The sequence below is a fragment of the Raphanus sativus genome, unplaced genomic scaffold, assembly GCF_000801105.2.
Source record: "Raphanus sativus cultivar WK10039 unplaced genomic scaffold, ASM80110v3 Scaffold0645, whole genome shotgun sequence".
Classification (NCBI taxonomy): domain Eukaryota; kingdom Viridiplantae; phylum Streptophyta; class Magnoliopsida; order Brassicales; family Brassicaceae; genus Raphanus; species Raphanus sativus.
The window spans coordinates 1-11,099 of NW_026615962.1; the positions used below are offsets into that span (position 1 = coordinate 1).

At 41.3% G+C, this 11,099-nt stretch overlaps 1 non-coding gene across 1 annotated transcript; it reads right to left on the reverse strand.

Moving 5' to 3' along the window:
• Positions 1-10,188: 10,188 nt before the first annotated feature.
• Positions 10,189-10,296, reverse strand: LOC130502667 (small nucleolar RNA R71). The gene has a single exon (XR_008940392.1). It is a non-coding gene; the product is annotated as a small nucleolar RNA R71 (small nucleolar RNA).
• Between the last annotated feature and the right edge of the window lie 803 nt (positions 10,297-11,099).

Below are 11,099 nucleotides of genomic sequence, written 5' to 3' on the forward strand. Positions count from 1 at the left end.
TTCTTTCGACGTCGTCTCCTTCGTTTCCCCTTGCGGGAGATGAGAGGTTATCCGTCGTTTTCTTCTGCCCCGCGAAGTGGTATCGTCAGGGATGAGTTCCGGGGATTTCTCGGGGCATCTTTTTCTTGGTCTTCGCAGTTTCCGAAGTCGAGCCTCCTGACACGCCTCACCTTGGTGGATCCGCGCGGAGTTTGCTTTTCGCAGTTAAGGTATCGACCTGTTTAGCGAGTGAAGCCATTAGTTTCTCTTGTTCTTCCGACCGTTTCTGGGCGGTGGCGAACAGTTCCTTCACCTGGTCCAGCATCGCGGTGTTGCCTCGGCAGTGACCGTCGATACGTTTCCGTCAGGAGGAAGTCTTCTCAGCGTTTGCATCGACGGCTGGTCCGTCGTGCGTTTGCTTGTCTTTTTCCACGTTATCAGATGCTTAACTGGGCGGTGCGTAGTTGCGAGAAAGATAAATCCGTGTATCCCCCTCCTTCTAGCGCCAAACTGTGGGAAACGAAAATTCGCACTGTCGATTTTAGTTAAGTTTAAACGTAGGAAAACTAAGTTGACCTTGTTTTCCCCGAGGATCCGGCTATCTGCTGGGCCACGCACGACGAAGTTAATACGAGTCTAGTTTGGGAATAAATGCGTAAAATAAAGAGAGCAAAAAAAGAATCTTATTTCCGAATTCGCGGAGAGCGTTTGAACAACAGGTCGAGATCTCGGCCGCAAGAGCTGTCGATCGTCGCTAGTCTCAAAACCTAGATCTAACCTAGTTGAGTCGCAGCTCGCTAAAAAAGAAATAAAAGCCTAAGTTCTAAGTTGCTCTGGAGTGGTTTCTTTCTTCTGATTTCGGATCCCCTTCCTCTGCTCCTAGCTTGCTTATATACTCCCATATGACGGTCTATTCTTGACGGGTTGAGTCTGCCGCGAGCTGGGCTTTTTCCATTTTCGTCGGCCTTCGTTGTTTCCGGGAAAGTTGACATTTATCCTTTCGTAAATTTGACATTTATCCTTTCGGAAGTTTTAACATTTATCTTGTTATGTGAAGATAATTGTAAACCGTCGTATCAATCTTTTAGAAAATCGTAAATGGGGTCGTCCGATCGGGTTTGGTCCCTTTCGGGCCGTCTTCCGGACTTCCGTTTTTTTCTACGATTTCTTTGAAAGAATGCTCCTACTTGATGTTGAGTCTTTCGGAAGATCTTTCGATCCATTGCTGAGGCGAATGGTGTTTTAAGATAACCATCATCGTTTTATACGAAGTCTTTCTGTATGTTGACGTCTTACGGGTTCTTCGAAATCTTGGAGCAGGAAAAGGAGTTTTGTTTGCGGGATCTCGGAAAGTCACAAAACACGGATTTCTGGCGACCCGGGGGCCTAGAACTTATGCACGAAGACTAGCCGCCAGACGAACCGAGCCAGCACGGGGCTAGCCCGGCGACCACGGCCAGCACGGCCGCTAGCCGCGCCGGCACGGCCAGACAAGGCTAGCCGCCCGGCGACCACGGCCAGCACGGCGCTAGCCGCCGGCAAGCTACGGCCAGCACAGCGCTAGCCGCCGGCGGCCACGGCCAGCACGGGCTAGCCGCCCGGCGGCCACGGCCAGTACGGCGCTGGCCGCCGGCGGCCACGGCCAGCGCGGGGGCTAGCCGCCCGGGCGGCCACGGCCGCGACCGGAGTCGGCTTGTCGGTTCCTTCGGCTTGTGCGCGTTTTTTCGTTCTTTTTAGTTTTCCGTAGGTTTTTCCTTGTGTAGAAAACGTTTCTAGCCGTTGATTTTCGAGATGATTAATCTCAACTTAATATTTCCCAAGGTTCACGATTAACAATTAGTCTCTCGAGGTCTCTAACATCTTTCATGTTTTTTCCGAGACTTTCGACATCGATTTTCGTCTTGACCGATTTGACCCAACAAGTGGTTCCAAATAAAGCTTCTTAGATCAAGTTTCATCCTGGTTTGATAAGAATCATGAAGATAATGGCATATGTTCGAAAGGCTAATCTGGAATCATCTGGATAGAAAGTGGGATATCTTCTTACTCACAACTCCTATGAGATTTATTCAACTTCCTGGTTATTCTCCACTGATTAGTGGTTCCAAATAAAGCTTTTTAGATCGTGTTTCATCCTGGTTTGATAAGAATCATGAAGAAGATAATGGCATATGTCCGAACAGGCTAATCTGGAATCATCTGGATAGAAGGTGGGATATCTTCTTGCTCACAACACTTATGAGATTTATTCAACTTCCTGGTTATTCTCCACTGATTAGTGGTTCCAAATAAAGCTTCTTAGATCGTGGTTCATCCTGGTTTGATAAGAATCATGAAGATATTGCATATGTCCGAACAGGCTAATCTGGAATCATCTGGATAGAAAGTGGGATATCTTCTTACTCACAACTCCTATGAGATTTATTCAACTTCCTGGTTATTCTCCACTGATTAGTGGTTCCAAATAAAGCTTCTTAGATCGTGGTTCATCCTGGTTTGATAAGAATCATGAAGATAATGGCATATGTCCGAACAGGCTAATCTGGAATCATCTGGATAGAAAGTGGGATATCTTCTTGCTCACAACACTATGAGATTTATTCAACTTCCTGGTTATTCTCCACTGATTAGTGGTTCCAAATAAAGCTTCTTAGATCGTGGTTCATCCTGGTTTGATAAGAATCATGAAGATATTGGCCATATGTCCGAACAGGCTAATCTGGAATCATCTGGATAGAAAGTGGATATCTTCTTACTCACAACTCCTATGAGATTTATTCAACTTCCTGGTTATTCTCCACTGATTAGTGGTTCCAAATAAAGCTTCTTAGATCGTGGTTCATCCTGGTTTGATAAGAATCATGAAGATAATTGCATATGTCCGAACAGGCTAATCTGGAATCATCTGGATAGAAGGTGGGATATCTTCTGCTCACAACACTTATGAGATTTATTCAACTTCCTGGTTATTCTCCACTGATTAGTGGTTCCAAAAAGCTTCTTAGATCGTGGTTCTTCCTGGTTTGATAAGAATCATGAAGATATTGCATATGTCCGAACAGGCTAATCTGGAATCATCTGGATAGAAAGTGGGATATCTTCTTACTCACAACTCCTATGAGATTTATTCAACTTCCTGGTTATTCTCCACTGATTAGTGGTTCCAAAAAAAGCTTCTTAGATCGTGTTTCATCCTGGTTTGATAAGAATCATGAAGATAATGGCATATGTCCGAACAGGCTAATCTGGAATCATCTGGATAGAAGTGGGATATCTTCTTGCTCACAACACTTATGAGATTTATTCAACTTCCTGGTTATTCTCCACTGATTAGTGGTTCCAAATAAAGCTTCTTAGATCGTGTTCATCCTGGTTTGATAAGAATCATGAAAATATTGCATATGTCCGAACAGGCTAATCTGGAATCATCTGGATAGAAAGTGGGATATCTTCTTACTCACAACTCCTATGAGATTTATTCAACTTCCTGGTTATTCTCCACTGATTAGTGGTTCCAAATAAAGCTTCTTAGATCGTGGTTCATCCTGGTTTGATAAGAATCATGAAGATAATGGCATATGTCCGAACAGGCTAATCTGGAATCATCTGGATAGAAGGTGGGATATCTTCTTGCTCACAATACTTATGAGATTTATTAAACTTCCTGGTTATTCTCCACTGATTATTGTTCCAAATAAAGCTTCTTAGATCGTGGTTCATCCTGGTTTGATAAGAATCATGAAGATATTGTCATATGTCCGAACAGGCTAATCTGGAATCATCTGGATAGAAGTGGGATATCTTCTTACTCACAATCCTTATGAGATTTATTCAACTTCCTGGTTATTCTCCACTGATTAGTGGTTCCAAATAAAGCTTCTTAGATCGTGGTTCATCCTGGTTTGATAAGAATCATGAAGATATTGCCATATGTCCGAACAGGCTAATCTGGAATCATCTGGATAGAAAGTGGATATCTTCTTACTCACAACTCCTATGAGATTTATTCAACTTCCTGGTTATTCTCCACTGATTAGTGGTTCCAAATAAAGCTTCTTAGATCGTGGTTCATCCTGGTTTGATAAGAATCATGAAGATAATGGCATATGTCCGAACAGGCTAATCTGGAATCATCTGGATAGAAGTGGTGGGATATCTTCTTGCTCACAACACTTATGAGATTTATTCAACTTCCTGGTTATTCTCCACTGATTAGTGGTTCCAAATAAAGCTTCTTAGATCGTGTTCATCCTGGTTTGATAAGAATCATGAAGATATTGCCATATGTCCGAACAGGCTAATCTGGAATCATCTGGATAGAAAGTGGGATATCTTCTTTCTCACAACACTTATGAATTTATTCAACTTCCTGGTTATTCTCCACTGATTAGTGGTTCCAAATAAAGCTTCTTAGATCGTGGTTCATCCTGGTTTGATAAGAATCATGAAGATATTGCCATATGTCCGAACAGGCTAATCTGGAATCATCTGGATAGAAGGTGGGATATCTTCTTACTCACAACTCCTATGAAATTTTTCAACTTCCTGGTTATTCTCCACTGATTAGTGGTTCCAAATAAAGCTTCTTAGATCGTGGTTCATCCTGGTTTGATAAGAATCATGAAGATAATGGCATATGTCCGAACAGGCTAATCTGGAATCATCTGGATAGAAGGTGGGATATCTTCTTTCTCACACTTACACTTATGAGATTTATTCAACTTCCTGGTTATTCTCCACTGATTAGTGGTTCCAAATAAAGCTTCTTAGATCGTGGTTCATCCTGGTTTGATAAGAATCATGAAGATAATGCCATATGTCCGAACAGGCTAATCTGGAATCATCTGGATAGAAAGTGGGATATCTTCTTACTCACAACTCTATGAGATTTATTCAACTTCCTGGTTATTCTCCACTGATTAGTGGGTTCCAAATAAAGCTTCTTAGATCGTGGTTCATCCTGGTTTGATAAGAATCATGAAGATATTGGCATATGTCCGAACAGGCTAATCTGGAATCATCTGGATAGAAGGTGGGATATCTTCTTACTCACAACACTTATGAGATTTATTCAACTTCCTGGTTATTCTCCACTGATTAGTGGTTCCAAATAAAGCTTCTTAGATCGTGGTTCATCCTGGTTTGATAAGAATCATGAAGATATTGGCATATGTCCGAACAGGCTAATCTGGAATCATCTGGATAGAAAGTGGGATATCTTCTTACTCACAACTCCTATGAGATTTATTCAACTTCCTGGTTATTCTCCACTGATTAGTGGTTCCAAATAAAGCTTCTTAGATCGTGGTTCATCCTGGTTTGATAAGAATCATGAAGATAATGGCATATGTCCGAACAGGCTAATCTGGAATCATCTGGATAGAAGGTGGGATATCTTCTTGCTCACAACATCTTATGAGATTTATTCAACTTCCTGGTTATTCTCCACTGATTAGTGGTTCCAAATAAAGCTTCTTAGATCGTGGTTCATCCTGGTTTGATAAGAATCATGAAGATATTGCCATATGTCCGAACAGGCTAATCTGGAATCATCTGGATAGAAAGTGGGATATCTTCTTACTCACAACTCCTATGAGATTTATTCAACTTCCTGGTTATTCTCCACTGATTAGTGGTTGCAAATAAAGCTTCTTAGATCGTGGTTCATCCTGGTTTGATAAGAATCATGAAGATATTGCCATATGTCCGAACAGGCTAATCTGGAATCATCTGGATAGAAAGTGGGATATCTTCTTACTCACAACTCCTATGAGATTTATTCAACTTCCTGGTTATTCTCCACTGATTAGTGGTTCCAAATAAAGCTTCTTAGATCGTGGTTCATCCTGGTTTGATAAGAATCATGAAGATAATGGCATATGTCCGAACAGGCTAATCTGGAATCATCTGGATAGAAGGTGGGATATCTTCTTACTCACAACACTTATGAGATTTATTCAACTTCCTGGTTATTCTCCACTGATTAGTGGTTCCAAATAAAGCTTCTTAGATCGTGGTTCATCCTGGTTTGATAAGAATCATGAAGATATTGCCATATGTCCGAACAGGCTAATCTGGAATCATCTGGATAGAAGTGGATATCTTCTTACTCACAAACTTATGAGATTTATTCAACTTCCTGGTTATTCTCCACTGATTAGTGGTTCCAAATAAAGCTTCTTAGATCGTGGTTCATCCTGGTTTGATAAGAATCATGAAGATAATGGCATATGTCCGAACAGGCTAATCTGGAATCATCTGGATAGAAAGGTGGGATATCTTCTTACTCACAACTCCTATGAATTTATTCAACTTCCTGGTTATTCTCCACTGATTAGTGGTTCCAAATAAAGCTTCTTAGATCGTGGTTCATCCTGGTTTGATAAGAATCATGAAGATAATTGGCATATGTCCGAACAGGCTAATCTGGAATCATCTGGATAGAAAGTGGGATATCTTCTTACTCACAACACTCCTATGAGATTTATTCAACTTCCTGGTTATTCTCCACTGATTAGTGGTTCCAAATAAAGCTTCTTAGATCGTGGTTCATCCTGGTTTGATAAGAATCATGAAGATAATGGCATATGTCCGAACAGGCTAATCTGGAATCATCTGGATAGAAAGTGGGATATCTTCTTACTCACAACTCCTATGAGATTTATTCAACTTCCTGGTTATTCTCCACTGATTAGTGGTTCCAAATAAAGCTTCTTAGATCGTGGTTCATCCTGGTTTGATAAGAATCATGAAGATATTGCCATATGTCCGAACAGGCTAATCTGGAATCATCTGGATAGAAAGTGGGATATCTTCTTACTCACAACTCTTATGAGATTTATTCAACTTCCTGGTTATTCTCCACTGATTAGTGGTTCCAAATAAAGCTTCTTAGATCGTGGTTCATCCTGGTTTGATAAGAATCATGAAGATATTGCCATATGTCCGAACAGGCTAATCTGGAATCATCTGGATAGAAAGTGGGATATCTTCTTACTCACAACTCCTATGAGATTTATTCAACTTCCTGGTTATTCTCCACTGATTAGTGGTTCCAAATAAAGCTTCTTAGATCGTGGTTCATCCTGGTTTGATAAGAATCATGAAGATAATGGCATATGTCCGAACAGGCTAATCTGGAATCATCTGGATAGAAGGTGGGATATCTTCTTGCTCACAACACTTATGAGATTTATTCAACTTCCTGGTTATTCTCCACTGATTAGTGGTTCCAAATAAAGCTTCTTAGATCGTGGTTCATCCTGGTTTGATAAGAATCATGAAGATATTGCCATATGTCCGAACAGGCTAATCTGGAATCATCTGGATAGAAAGTGGGATATCTTCTTACTCACAACACTTATGAGATTTATTCAACTTCCTGGTTATTCTCCACTGATTAGTGGTTGCAAATAAAGCTTCTTAGATCGTGGTTCATCCTGGTTTGATAAGAATCATGAAGATATTGCCATATGTCCGAACAGGCTAATCTGGAATCATCTGGATAGAAAGTGGGATATCTTCTTACTCACAACTCCTATGAGATTTATACAACTTCCTGGTTATTCTCCACTGATTAGTGGTTCCAAATAAAGATTCTTAGATCGTGGTTCATCCTGGTTTGATGGAATCATGAAGATAATGGCATATGTCCGAACAGGCTAATCTGGAATCATCTGGATAGAAGGTGGGATATCTTCTTTCTCACAACACTTATGAAATTTATTCAACTTCCTTGTTATTCTCCACTGATTAGTGGTTGCAAATAAAGCTTCTTAGATCGTGGTTCATCCTGGTTTGATAAGAATCATGAAGCTATTGCATATGTCCGAACAGGCTAATCTGGAATCATCTGGATAGAAAGTGGGATATCTTCTTACTCACAACTCCTATGAGAATTTATACAACTTCCTGGTTATTCTCCACTGATTAGTGGTTCCAAATAAAGCTTCTTAGATCGTGGTTCATCCTGGTTTGTGATATACCATGGATTTTACCCGTTTTTAACCATGGTATACTAGTGTTTTACTATATATTTAATCTGTTTTCTAGCATGTTAGGTATGTTTTCAGGTTCAGGAGCATTTTGTGAGAAAATGATGTTTTTGGAGCATTTTGGAGTACAAGAGATGATACACCCGAGTTGACCATTCAAGACTAAGTCGGAAGTCAACATTGCGATTATAATCGATCGATACTCATCTTGAGTTGTCGATCGATGTAGCTGAGAAGATCCGAGTACTAGAAGATTATAATCGATCGATACACATTCAGTGTTGTCGATCGATATCGAGGACGAAATGGTTTAGCCGACTACTTCACCAAGACTTCACCAAATTACGAGATTGCCCCTGACGAGTTTTTAAACTAATGGAAATGCTTAAATACTCCTGCTAAGTATTTTTGACGGCAAGTTTTGAAACCCTTTGAAGCTTGAAGCTTTTTACAACCAAAGCAGAGAGTGTGAGAGAGAGACTAGAGTTTTATTTGTTTGAGAGAGATTGGAGAGATTTCTCATCTCCTTTTGTATTTCTACTTTATTCTATCTATGCAATTCTTTCATCTATCTATTGTTATGAATTGTTTAGCTATGTCTGAGTAGTCTACTTGTTAGATCTAGGGTTTAAATAGGTTTGTGGGATTAGCCCCAAACTATAATTGCTAAGTTGTGATACTCATCAAATGGATTGTACCCTATGCTTGTTTTAGAGTAGCTAACTAGAACATAGATCACTAGGATCTTAGATTATCTTGAATTATCCATTTGAGCGATGCCTGTTTCCCGTTGAGAAGAACGACAGTTCCTCCTTGAGACCTTGTGGTCATATTCGGTTCGCACCTAGGCAGATCTAGAAGCCGTCGATCGATAACCCTACTGGTGAATCGATCGGCGCCGCGAAAGGTGTATCGCTCGATATCTCAAAAGGATATCGACCGACTCTTTTTCTGTGTCATCATGCGAAAGGTGTGGCCAGAGATCTAGATATTTTAACCAGTGATTCATTCACATATGTTAAGCGGCTGAGATCTATAGTATCATGCAAGCAACTTGTTAAAGCATTTATAGAGATTATAATCTCCATTCCTGAATAGAAACCCTATGTCTAGCACTCTTTATCCCATTTAAACAACCCTTATATTGTTAGTTAGAGCAACTGCCTTGCTTATTTTAGGAATTGTTATTCTCATTTCTATCATATAAACCAACCTTGCCTAGGATTGATTAGTAGATTTTATTTAATTGGTTCCCTAGCTCCTCGTGATTCGATCCCTAAATACTACAGTTGTACCTCTTATTTGAGAGAGTAAGCTCTACTGGGTAATTTGAGCACTATCAAATTTGGCGCCGTTGCCGGGGAGCTTTGATCGCCATTAGATTTAATCTTATTAATCTTAGGTTTTTCTTTTACCCCCTTTCTTATTTAAATTTTTCTTGTCTTTTCAGGTACATGCCCAGCAGTACCAGAAGCAACAAGGGAAATCAACTATTATTCTCAGAGGATCCTGCACACTTGGAACGCTCAATCCGCAAAGACATACGCTCCGCATCGATCGACAGAACTGCATTACCGTCGACTGATACTAACGTTCAACAGTCGACCGACACTCAGACAGCACCGTCGACCGATACCGTTTGCCGATCCGCATCGTTCGATACTTCTAACCGTATATCGATCGACACTACTCCGCGAAGCATGGTCGCGATTGTCATTCTCACGCAGGGCGAGAATGGAAACCTGTATGACCAAGATGGTCATCTGCGTAATGCAACAGGTCAGAAGCTAGATGCACAGGGAAACATAATCCCTGAACCTGAAGCTGAGGCTACAGGAGAAGCTCAAACACGATCGTTGGCAGACTATAACCGTCCAGACGAGTACTACACCAACAGATCAGCTATTCGACTTCCAGAGATTCAGAAGCCGAACTTCGAGCTCAAGCCTCAGTACTACTCTCTCGTGTCTCAGATACCTTATTCTGGGCAATCACACGAGCATCCTATGGACCATCTGGAGAGGTTTGAGGATCTTATCGCTGCTATTCGTATGGATGGAGTCCCCGAGGACTACCTACTCTGCAAGCTCTTCAAATACTCACTGATTGGAGAAGCTTCGCACTGGCTCAAGCAGCTACCTACAGGATCACTGACATCCTGGGCCGACATCAAAAACGCCTTCCTGCGTAATTTCTTTGATGAGGCACGCGCTGAAGACTTAAGAAGCAAAATCGCCACTTTCGCGCAAAAGCCTAGTGAGACTTTTAAAGACGCGTGGATCAGATTCAAGTTCTTCCAGCGAGACTGTCCACACCATGGATTCAATGAAGTGCAGCTGTTAAGCACTTTCTACAGAGGTATCGCCTTAAGGTATCAGATGGCTCTTGATACTGCTAGTGAGGGGAACTTCAACACTAGGAATCCAATAGAGGCTGTGAGACTTATTGAGAACCTAGCCAACAGCAGCAGCACCAAGAACACTGACTCTGACAAGAAGAAATCGGTTGCAGCCATCGGTGAAGACCAGATGAATGAAGTCAGAGCCAAGATAGATGCTTTACATGCATTTCCGGGGCAACCAGTCTGCTCAGCTGAAGAAGGAGAGGCTAGAGAGGATGATACAGAGGAAGATGTGAACTACATTGGAGGTACTGGATTTCAGAGATATGGAAACCAGAGTGGAAACAGAAATTTTTTTGGCAGTGGTCAAAAGAGTAACTACAACCAGAGTTCACAGTATCAGAAACCCTTCACCAACACAAGGAACTACGGCAACTCAGCTTACCAAAACCCACCGCCACCCACCCAGGAGAGTAAGTTTGATGCCATGATTGATAGAGTTCTGGAAGGTCAGCAGAAGCTTACAGTAGACTTCAATGGGAAGATTGATTCTGTCTTCAACAATCTGACCACGAGGATAGACACCATCTGCACTCAAGTTAAGAAACTTGAGACACAGATTTTCCAGACTGAAGACTCTATTAGGAGGATTGGAACTTCTAAGGAAGTAGGGGAAGTAAATAGGAAACACCATGTCAATGCTATCATAGATGATGATTTCTGGCAAGTGGTGAAACAGGAGAAGCTACAAGAAGGAGACTTTGAAGTAGAAAGCAACCGAATCA